Below are 10,760 nucleotides of genomic sequence, written 5' to 3' on the forward strand. Positions count from 1 at the left end.
ATTTATCAAAGTATGTAAAGAATTGGCTAGATCCCTTAAATTTTATCAGAGGTTTTTAAAAAAACCAGAGGGTTAACAATGCTGCTTCTATGCAAAAAGGAGAGGGGGTTGCTATGGCGGTGGACATGTGCGAAAGGGAAATGCCGGACATTCAAATTAATCCAATATAATCCTTTGGAATTAGTTTTAGTTTACATTAGTGTAACTGAGAACAGAATTTCACTAGCAATCTCACTACAAATCCCATTAGCTTCAACAAAATCCATTTGGCTAGGATACTGATTTGGCTTTGAAAAGTTTGAAAATGACTTAGAACACAAATAATATCTTATTCTACAGACTGAGACCTGACATTGTTTTTCCTTAAGAGAAAATACTAGGAGCCCCCAATGGCACAGTGGGTTAAACCTTTGTGCCAGCAGGACTGATGACTTGAAGGTTGGGTTGCTGACCTGAAGGTTGCCGGTTCAAATCCAACCCAGTGAGAGCGCAGATGAGCTCCCTCTATCAGCTCCAGCTCCATGCAGGGACATGAGAAGCCTCCCACAAGGATGATAAAAACATCTGGGCGTCCCCTGAGCAACGTCCTTGCAGATGGCAAATTCTCTCACACCAGAAGCAACTTACAGTTTCTCAAGTCACTCCTGACATGAAAAAAACCCAGAAAATATTGCTTCAAAATACATAGATATCCAGATTAGTCTATGAGGCCAAAAACAAACAAACCAAAATCTACAGCTGGGCAATATATTTATTAGGATTACCCACAATGTCACAAAATAATTCCCCAGATTATTTACACAGAGCTGTGTGTGTGAATGTGTGTTGATTTTTGGCAACCCCATGAATTTCAAAATTTCAGAAGACTAGTTTGGACAGTTCCTTCATCTGAAATATAGCACCTGATATTCATTAGTAGTCTCCCATCCAGGTACTAACCAAGGCTGGTCTGTTCAGCTTTCAAGATCAGGCAGAAACAAAAGTTTTCGGGGTATTTGGTAATTCCAAAAAAGTAGTTGATGTGGGAAGAAACTGAAGAGTCCCAAAACAATGCTGAAAGGTCAGCTCAAGACTGAATAAATCTCTGGTGCAGGGACAAAGCTTGAAAAGATATTTATTGACTGTGGCTGCCATAACTTCATTTGTTAATCTCAACAAATGTATCACTCAATTGAGGATTTTGAAATCAGGAGACTGAATTCCTCATCAAAATGTAATAGATAATTCTTTAAAAGAGGTTGGAGAAGTTACTTTGCTGGGAAACAACATGATGAATTTCTCAGACAGCATCGACACTGATCATACTGGCCGAGTGATTCTGATGGTTGAAGTTCAAATACGAAACTTTTACAATATCTAAAAATGTCCAAAAAAACCAACTTTGAATATATCTACACTGACCATTTAATGCAATTACAAACCAGTATTGAAGAAAACGGTTTTACTGGGGAGATTATTAATCCTGGAACCAGCCTGGATGGTGATTACACAAACCATAGATGCACACAAAGGCATGTCTTTTGTGTGCTTTTGTGGGAGTTTCTTGTCTGGCCGTCGCAGTTAGCCTCGAACTGCATTAAATGGTCAGAGTAGATGGCGCCTTTGAAATAGCAAGAAGGGTAGAGCCCCAATTATAGCTTACTCTCCATACCGCCAATCAGCGCCTTGGCAAGCTATGCTTTCCGGTCCCCCTCCATTCATTGGCCATGCTGGTTGAGGAATTCTGGGTATTTTGGCCCATGAAGTAATTTATACAACCTTGGATTAAGCTGTAACTAGAATTCCATACAAGACAAGCAATACATATATCTGGATGGCCATCTGTCAGGGGTGCTTTGATTGTGCTTTTCCTGCATGGCAGATGGCTGAACTAGGTGTCTTCCAACTCTAGGATTCTACGATTCCATGATACAGGATCTCAAATAATATTTCCCTTTTCAGCAAATGTGCATGGATAGAATATCACATTGTTAACTTTTAATACAAGATGAGGCACCTCTTGGGCAAATATGCATGATCACAAGATGCCCTAACAGTTTCATATTTGTTTTCATCCTGCAATTTAAAATGAAATTCCATTTATTTGCCACTTCCTCAAGCAATGACACATCAGTATGGGGTTTCATTTCCCTTGCATGATAAGTACAGCATATCACTGTCTCTGTAATATATGAAGAAACTGCAGTATAACTAGTACTTACTGCCCAAGTGAGTATTAATACCACACAAGAACTCCATGGTGCCACTCCCTTAATTTTTACAAGTAATACCTTAGAGAGCCCTCTTCCAATTTCACACCTTTGTTTCCCATATCAGGAATTTTAACAGTGCTTTAAGGAGGTCTGGCCTGTTCAGTTGTGATGTAAAAAGATTATTTTCTGGTGAGTCATAGCAACTCCCTTTTTTACTTCTCAGAAATTCCTCTTTTTTTGAATTTCAATTGAAACTGGCCACTGGCATGTAGATAACAATTAAAAACACTCTAAAATCAGGACAATAAATAAATAAAATTCTGAAAACGGGGAATTTCAGACATAAAAAAACAGGGCCAGCTAACACCTCCCAACAAAGGATTCCCAGAGGCAGGAATCAGCCAGGCTTTGAAGCTGCAAGGCTTTTCAATGCTAATCAAGGTGATTAATTGTACCATTTATTTATTTATTTATTTATTTAGTATCCCACTCTTCTCCCCCAACAGACAAGTTATTTCTCCCACCCTGGACATTCCACAGATATATACACCTCATTTGCCTAGTTTCTAACAGACCTCACAACCTCTGAGAATGCCTGTCATAGATGTGGGCAAAATGTCAGGAGAGCATGCTTCTGGAACATGGCCATACAGCCCAGAAAACTCACAGCAACCCAAAAACACTCTTGTCCAATTTTAAGGCACCTTCCCCATGGCAAGAATAGCTTTTTCTATTGAACCCTAATCCTAATCCTATTTGAAGCTTCACCGTCTTTTATTTGAAAGCCCGCACTGCAACTTGGACACTAACTGAAATCATTCTTTCAGAATTGGAGGTATTTACACCATGAGTTCCTAAAGAGTCATGTCCAGCCTCTTTTCTTTTCTTTTACAAGTAGTAAATGTAAATATGGCTATCATACCCTCTCTCAGACTTCTCTTTTCCAAACTAAACATGCCCATCTCCTTCAGGTGTTCTTCATAGGTCTTGGCTTCCATTCCATATACCATTTTGGTTGACTTTCACTGGACACATTCCACCCTCTCTCTTTCCTTCTTCACCACATTGAAACAGTGGATGTGGCTCTTAATGAGACATGCCGCATCATCACAGGATGTCTATGCCCCACCTCACTGGAGAAATTATATTGTTTAGCCGGCATTGCACCACCTGACATCCGCCGGGAAGTAGCAGCCAGAAATGAAAGGACCAAGGCATTGACATCTCTGGCCCATCCCCTGTTTGAGTATCAACCAGCATGCCAATGCCTTAAATCTAGAAATAGTTTTCTAAGATCTACAGAGATACTCGCAGGAACACCTCAGCAACCGAGAGTCCAAAAGTGGCAGACTAAAACCTGGATGGAACCTCAATCAGTGGCTGATGCCGGATGAAAGACTCCTTTCTGGACACACAGAAGACTGGGTGACTTGGAAGGCGCTGAACAGACTGTGCTCTGGCACCATGAGATGCAGAGCCAACCTTAAGAAATGGGACTACAAAGTGGAGTTCATGGCATGCGAGTGTGGAGAAGAGCAAACCATAAACCATCTATTACAATGCATTCTGAGCCCTGCCACATGCACTATGGAGGACCTTCTTACAGCAACAGAGGCACTCCAAGTGGCCAGCTACTGGGCATGTAGTATCATGCCAAGTTGTTGTTGTTTTTAAACTTTGTGTTTGTGTTTTCAAATACACTGCAACTTGTACCCTCGGTTTGCTTCTGACATGATAGAAAAATAAATAAACTATCCTTCTTGAATTTTGATGCCCAGAAAAGGCCACAGTATTATAGGTGAGCACTGACTAATGCAGAACAGAGTGGTACTATGACTTCCCTCAATCTAGACCAGGGGTCCTCAAACTTTTTAAGCCAAGGGCCGGTCCACAATCCTTCAGACTGTTGAGGGGCCGGATTATCATTTGAAAAAAAAAATACAAACAAATTTCAATGCACACTGCACATGTCTTATTTTTAGTGCAAAAACAACAACAACAACAACAACAACAACAACAATGAAAGAACAATACAATATTTAAAAATAAAAACAATTTTAACCAACATACATTTATCAGGATTTCAATGGAAAGTGTGGTCCTGCTTCTGGCCAATGAGATAGTCAAATTAATTAGGGGGGTTGTTGTTGTTGTTGTTGTTGTTGTTGTTGTGTGCCTTCAAGTAATTTCAGACTTTGGGCGAGCCTAAGTCTAAAATTTATTTATTTATTAGTTATGTATTTACTGCATTTATTTACTACATTTATATCACACCCTTCTCACCCAAGTGGCTTACAAATTATATGTACATACAATATATTATATTATTAGCATAGCACAATATTAGCATCTATATATTACTATATTGAACTATACCACTATACTGTAATATTATTAGTAATATTATACGTAATATAGAATAATAATGTTATTTTATGGTATTATTAGTGTTATATTGTATTACATTATAATATTATTATCAATATTATATGTATATACAATATATTATATTATAAAACTGAGGGTAGGGGCCAGGTAAATGACCTCGGAGGGCCGCATCCGGCCCCCGGGCCTTAGTTTGGGGACCCCTGATCTAGACACTATATTCCTATTGATGCATCCTAGAATTGCATTAGCTTTGTTATCAGTAGCATCAGAAGCAGAACATACTATTAGCAGATTCTTGAGGACCCCTGATTTATCTGTTGTTATTGCAGTGTGTTTCCAAGTCCAACTTCTAGTAAGCTTAAAGTGAACCTATAATTGAATTTACTTGGCAGGTTTTTCCCAGACAAGGTTTGCAATTGCCTTCCTCTAAGGCTAAGGGAATGTGACTTGCCCAAGGTCACCCAGCAAGTTTCCATGGCCAAGTGGGGATTTGAACCCTAGTCTCCCAGATTCTTAGCCCAGGACTCAAATCACACTAGCTCTTAAGCCAGTCTGAGGCAACACCAGCAATTTCTCATTACAAGCAAACTAGTAGCTTAAGAAAAGGTGGCCAAGTCTTCGTAGGTAAAGCAGGATAGTAATTTCATAACACAATTTTCAAAAGTGAGTAGCAAACTGTAGTCTTTCCCTAAGTGTTACAGCTTGACTTTTCCATATTTTCTCCTTTGTCAGTATTCTCTGACGAAAGAGAATGGAATTTGGCCCCAGAAAATGCTTGTAGGATCAAGTTCTTGTGACTTCCCTGTTTACACAAAGGACACTAGACTCTAAACACACCCAAACTAGGCTGTCTGTAAGGATTGCAAAAGGAGTTTATGAACACATAACTGCAGTTCCCTATGATTTATGTATCTGGTCAAGAAATAAATCTACAGCAGAGATCTGGGTTGGAAGTTTGTCTTCGGACAAGTTCTAGACACTAATATTCTCAGTTTATTTCCTCCAACCAAAAGCTTGAAAGCATTACTTTTGGGGACTATAACTCCCAGAATTTCTAATAGTAATGCTGGCTGGGTGATTCTTGTAATTATAATCACACACACACATTTTTAACCAAACTATACCCCAATCCTCTGCCTGTTCCCTGTGTATATAAATTGTTGTTTTCTTGTTTCTTCACTGGAAAATGGAACTGGTACAATTATAGTAATAGCTCAACATTGTGCCTTTTGGTTGGGACTTAATGCATACTCACATTAAAGAGACGTTTTGACTTGTTTTCAACCCAAATATTGGTCTATACATGTCAGAAACAAAAAAAATGTTTGAATTTTAGAAGTATCTAAAAGAAGGGCAACTTAACACAGTTTAGATGTACAACTTATTCCCTTTTCCTTACTTTCAGTAAAACTTCCAACATGCCTAGTGCTGGCCAAATTGCCTAATTGGTTCACAGTCCTGGGAGAAAAGCAAGGAACAAATAAATAGAGGAGGCAGTGGCAGCGGGGGGGGGGGGGGGGGGGGATAATATCTTTGTAAAAAAGGGAGGAGTGAGCATGAGTTAAGGGTCAAAAGTACTGGTTTCAGTTCAATTTAGCCCCACGTGTACCACACTTCCACAATTTTTGGAAATTAGAAATGATGTTCCAGTTAGTTCTGATCATTTTTCAAAGTGATCTCGTCTGTTTCAGTCATCAGTGAAATAGGATTTAGAGACCAAACCACACAGAGGTAATATATGTCTGAAAAATAAAATGGGTAGCGGTATTTCAGGAGCTGCAGAGGCCTGTGAAAATCCAGGACTGAACCTCCGCCCAGTCTGAATGCAGATTGCAAACCACATAATTCCCACTCCCATTTTTTTCTGTGTTAGGAGCAACTTGAGAAACTGCAAGTTGCTTCTGGTGTGAGAAAATTGGCCGTCTGCAAGGATGTTGCCCAGGGGATGCCCGGATGTTTCATGTTTTACCATCCTCGTGGGAGGTTTCTCTCATGTCCCCACATGGGGAGCTGAAGCTGACAGAGGGAGCTCACCCGCTTCTCCCCGAATTTGAACCGCCAACCTTTCAGTCAGCAGTCCTGCTGGGACAAGGGTTCAACCCATAGCACCGCATCACACAAAAAATGTATTAAATTTATTTATTTATTTATTTGCAGTATTTATATTCCGCCCTTCTCACCCCGAAGGGGACTCAGGGCGGATCACATTATAACACACATAGGGCAAACATTCAATGCCCTTCAAACTACAGGAAAGGAGATTCCACCTGAACATCAGGAAGAACTTCCTCACTGTGAGAGCTGTTCGACAGTGGAACTCTCTCCCCGGACTGTGGTGGAGGCTCCTTCCTTGGAGGCTTTTAAGCAGAGGCTGGATGGCCATCTGTCGGGGGTGCTTTGAATGCGATTTCCTGCTTCTTAGCAGGGGGTTGGACTAGATGGCCCATGTGGTCTCTTCCAACTCTACTATTCTATGATTCTATGATTCTATGAACACATCAAACAGAGACTGAGAGACACACGCAGAGGCAAGTTAACCTTCTTCTGAGGGGATGTTCGATTCTGGCCACAGGGGGGAGCAGCTGCTTCATCATCCACACTGACGGCACTTCCTCATTCCAGGTCGTAAATTAGTTAATCTTGCCTCCCCACTTTATAAGTGGTACCTTATCTCCTACTTGATAGATACAACTATCTTTCGGGTTGCTAGGTCAGCAACAAGCAGGGGCTATTTTTTATTTTTAATTGACGGGTGCTCACCCCGCGACGGGCTGGCCTCGAACTCATGACCTCATGGTCAGAGTGATTTAAGGCAGCTGCTCAACAGCTGCGCCACAGCCCGGCCCCTTTTAAATGTAATCTCCTTTCTCTTTGATGGGAAGGGATTCTATGAATGCTCTGATTACAAAGAGCAACATCTTGCTACAGAGTTTTAATATAAAATTTCCAACTAAACAGTGCAAGTAAGACACATGTTGTGTTCTCATATTTGTACTAGCAGGACACACTGAATTCCTAATTAAATTCTGTTTCTGTTCTGGCTCAGCTGACTGGAGGAGACACACCTAGCTGTAATTCAAAAAGAGAAGATAATCATGTTGGCCAAAGGAAATGGTAAAATTTTCATCACCACAACACCTTCATTGGGTGAACTTAAAGATCAGTGTGCAAATGTCCAAGTTTATGAGAACTTTCCATAAGGCAAGATAGTAAAGAAAACAAAACAGGACTGAAAGCCAAAGGAAGTACCTGAATATTAAAGCGCAGTAGATTACATTACATTACAATCCTAAAATGAAAGTGAAAGGGGGAACAGATATTCCAGTGAAATTTTACCAAGTACAAGATGCTTCATTTTCCATCTGGGCACCTAAAGACAAGGGCAGAAGAAAAATATTGGTGATCAACCATCTTTCAAACATCTAGCCGCTTCCTACTCTCCTCTCAGACTTCATAGAGCAATTTCCAACCAGCAGGGTAATATTTTGCACAATACAGTTAGCCACATTCACCAGGGATAAGTGTGCAGAGCCCCCACAAGAGGGGGAAATGTAAACAAAAAACAATTGTTTTACCCAAAAGAAAACCTCTCTAGGAATCTCCAGGTCCTCCAGCATCCAGTGGAAGTTGTCCACAAAGCTGTACTGAAGAACTTAGATATTCGTAGGAAGAACATTGTAATCAAATCCATAAATAATCAAATTCGTAAATATCACTCACAAATGTGGAGGGCCAGTTGTATTTTGTGATTTGCATCAATTCCTGCAATTATTTATGTATCCAAACCTCTCTCATATCTTCACAATTTTTAAGATACTGTGGGGGGAAATGATTGCTCTTCAAGCCTGGAACTAACTTCATAAAGGCTACACCAGGGGTCCTCAAACTTTTTAAGTGGAGGGCCGATTCATACTCCCTCAGATTGTTGAGGGGCGAATAATCATTTGAAAAAAAAAAGAACAAATTCCTATGCTCACTGCACACGTCTTATTTGTAGTGCAAAAAAAAAAATAGCAACAATTACTTATTTATTTACTACATTTATACCCCACATAGCATATTGCGCTATGTTAGTAATATAATATATTGTACATACAATATATTACATTATTAGCATAGCACAATATTAGCATTATATATTACTATATTGTACTATACCATTATACCGTAATATTATTAGTAATGTTACATTTAATATATAATATATAATTAATATTATTATATTATACAATATTATTATATTGTATTATTATTATTAGCCGCCCTGAGTCTCCTATTGGGTGAGAAGGACGGGGTAGAAATACTGTAATAAATAAATAAATATTATATTGTATTACATTATAATATTATTATTAATATTATATGTATACACAATATATTATTACCATATCATTCATTTACAATATTTCATTTACAATATTGGTAAATGAAAGAACAATACAATATTTAAAAAATAAAAATAATTGTAACCAACATACTGTAAACTTATCAAGATTTCAGTGGGAAGTGTGGGCCTGCTTCTGGCCAATGAGATCATCAAGTAGGATTGTTGTTATTGTGTGCCTTCAAGTCATTTCAGACTTTGGGCAAGCCTAAGTCTAAAACTGAGAGCGGGGGCCAGGTAAATGGCCTTGGAGGGCCGCATCCGGCCCCCGGGCCTTAGTTTGGGGACCCCTGGGCTACACTGTGGGACATAAATAAACCGAATGTCTGAGAAAAGTACCACCAAGTTCCACTTTCCCCTTCTCTTAGGGAAGAAGATCAGTTTCTGACTAAGTTATCTCACAGCTTCTAGACAGTTGTGGGACCTCCCCCCTCCCCCCGCCACAAAAGAAATAAGCACAATGATCTTTTTTATTACTATGAACTAACCTTTATAAACACTTTGTTTTATAAACCTAATTTCAAAATACTATGCTTTGCGTTTCTGTTTTTTCTCCCAATAAAAAACTCTAGCATTAAATGTATTGTAGTTTCTGCTGGGTTTTTACATGGCATTTTTTGTTATTTCCTGCTGAGCTAAAAAGTAGTTTTGACAGCTTTTACACAACTTCATTTCTGTGACATATACCCTTTGGAACATTTGTAATTGTGAAATATGCTAAAACAAAGAGCAAGAGTCTTTCTAGGATTGTTCTTTCCCAGACAAATTACTTAGTGTGCAGCATGCAATACAAATTATATTATATGCATGTAATACAATGGAGAGAGAGGGCTGTCTAGAAATAGTTTATTATTTATTATATTGTTTCTAAAAGCCCACCTCCATAATTAATATCTCAGTATCTTTTAACAATGACCTAATAATTTCAGTAAAAGTTATTTTCAGTTCTCTTTTCTAGTTTTACTTCAGTCAGATCTGATCCTCACAGATTATCTGTTAAGATAGGATTCTCTAGACCAGGGGTCCCCAAACTAAGGCCCGGGGGCCGGATGCGGCCCTCCGAGGTCATTTACCTGGCCCCCGCCCTCAGTTTTATAATATAATATATTGTATATACATATAATATTGATAATAATATTATAATGTAATACAATATAACACTAATAATAATACCATATAATAATATTAATTATATATTCTATATTACATATAATATTACAGTATAGTGGTATAGTTCAATATAGTAATATATAATGCTAATATTGTGCTACGCTAATAATATAATATATTGTATGTACATATAATTTGTAAGCCACTCTGAGTCCCCTTTGGGGTGAGAAGGGCAGGAAATAAATGTAGTAAATAAATAAATAATAAATAAATAAATTTTAGACTTAGGCTTGCCCAAAGTCTGAAATGACTTGAAGGCACACAACAACAACAACAACAACAACAACAACAATCCTAATTAACTTGACTATCTCATTGGCCAGAAGCAGGACCACACTTCCCATTGAAATCCTGATAAATGTATGTTGGTTAAAATTGTTTTTATTTTTAAATATTGTATTGTTCTTTCATTGTTCTTGTTGTTGTTGTTGTTTTTGCACTACAAATAAGACATGTGCAGTGTGCATCGGAATTTGTTTGTATTTTTTTTTCAAATGATAATCCGGCCCCTCAACAGTCTGAAGGATTGTGGACCGGCCCTCAGCTTAAAAAGTTTGAGGACCCCTGCTCTAGACCAATGGTTCTCAACCTGTGGGTCCCAGATGTTTTGGCTTTCAACTCCCAGA

The sequence above is a fragment of the Anolis carolinensis genome, chromosome 4 (genome assembly GCF_035594765.1).
Source record: "Anolis carolinensis isolate JA03-04 chromosome 4, rAnoCar3.1.pri, whole genome shotgun sequence".
Taxonomy (NCBI): Eukaryota; Metazoa; Chordata; class Lepidosauria; order Squamata; family Dactyloidae; genus Anolis; species Anolis carolinensis.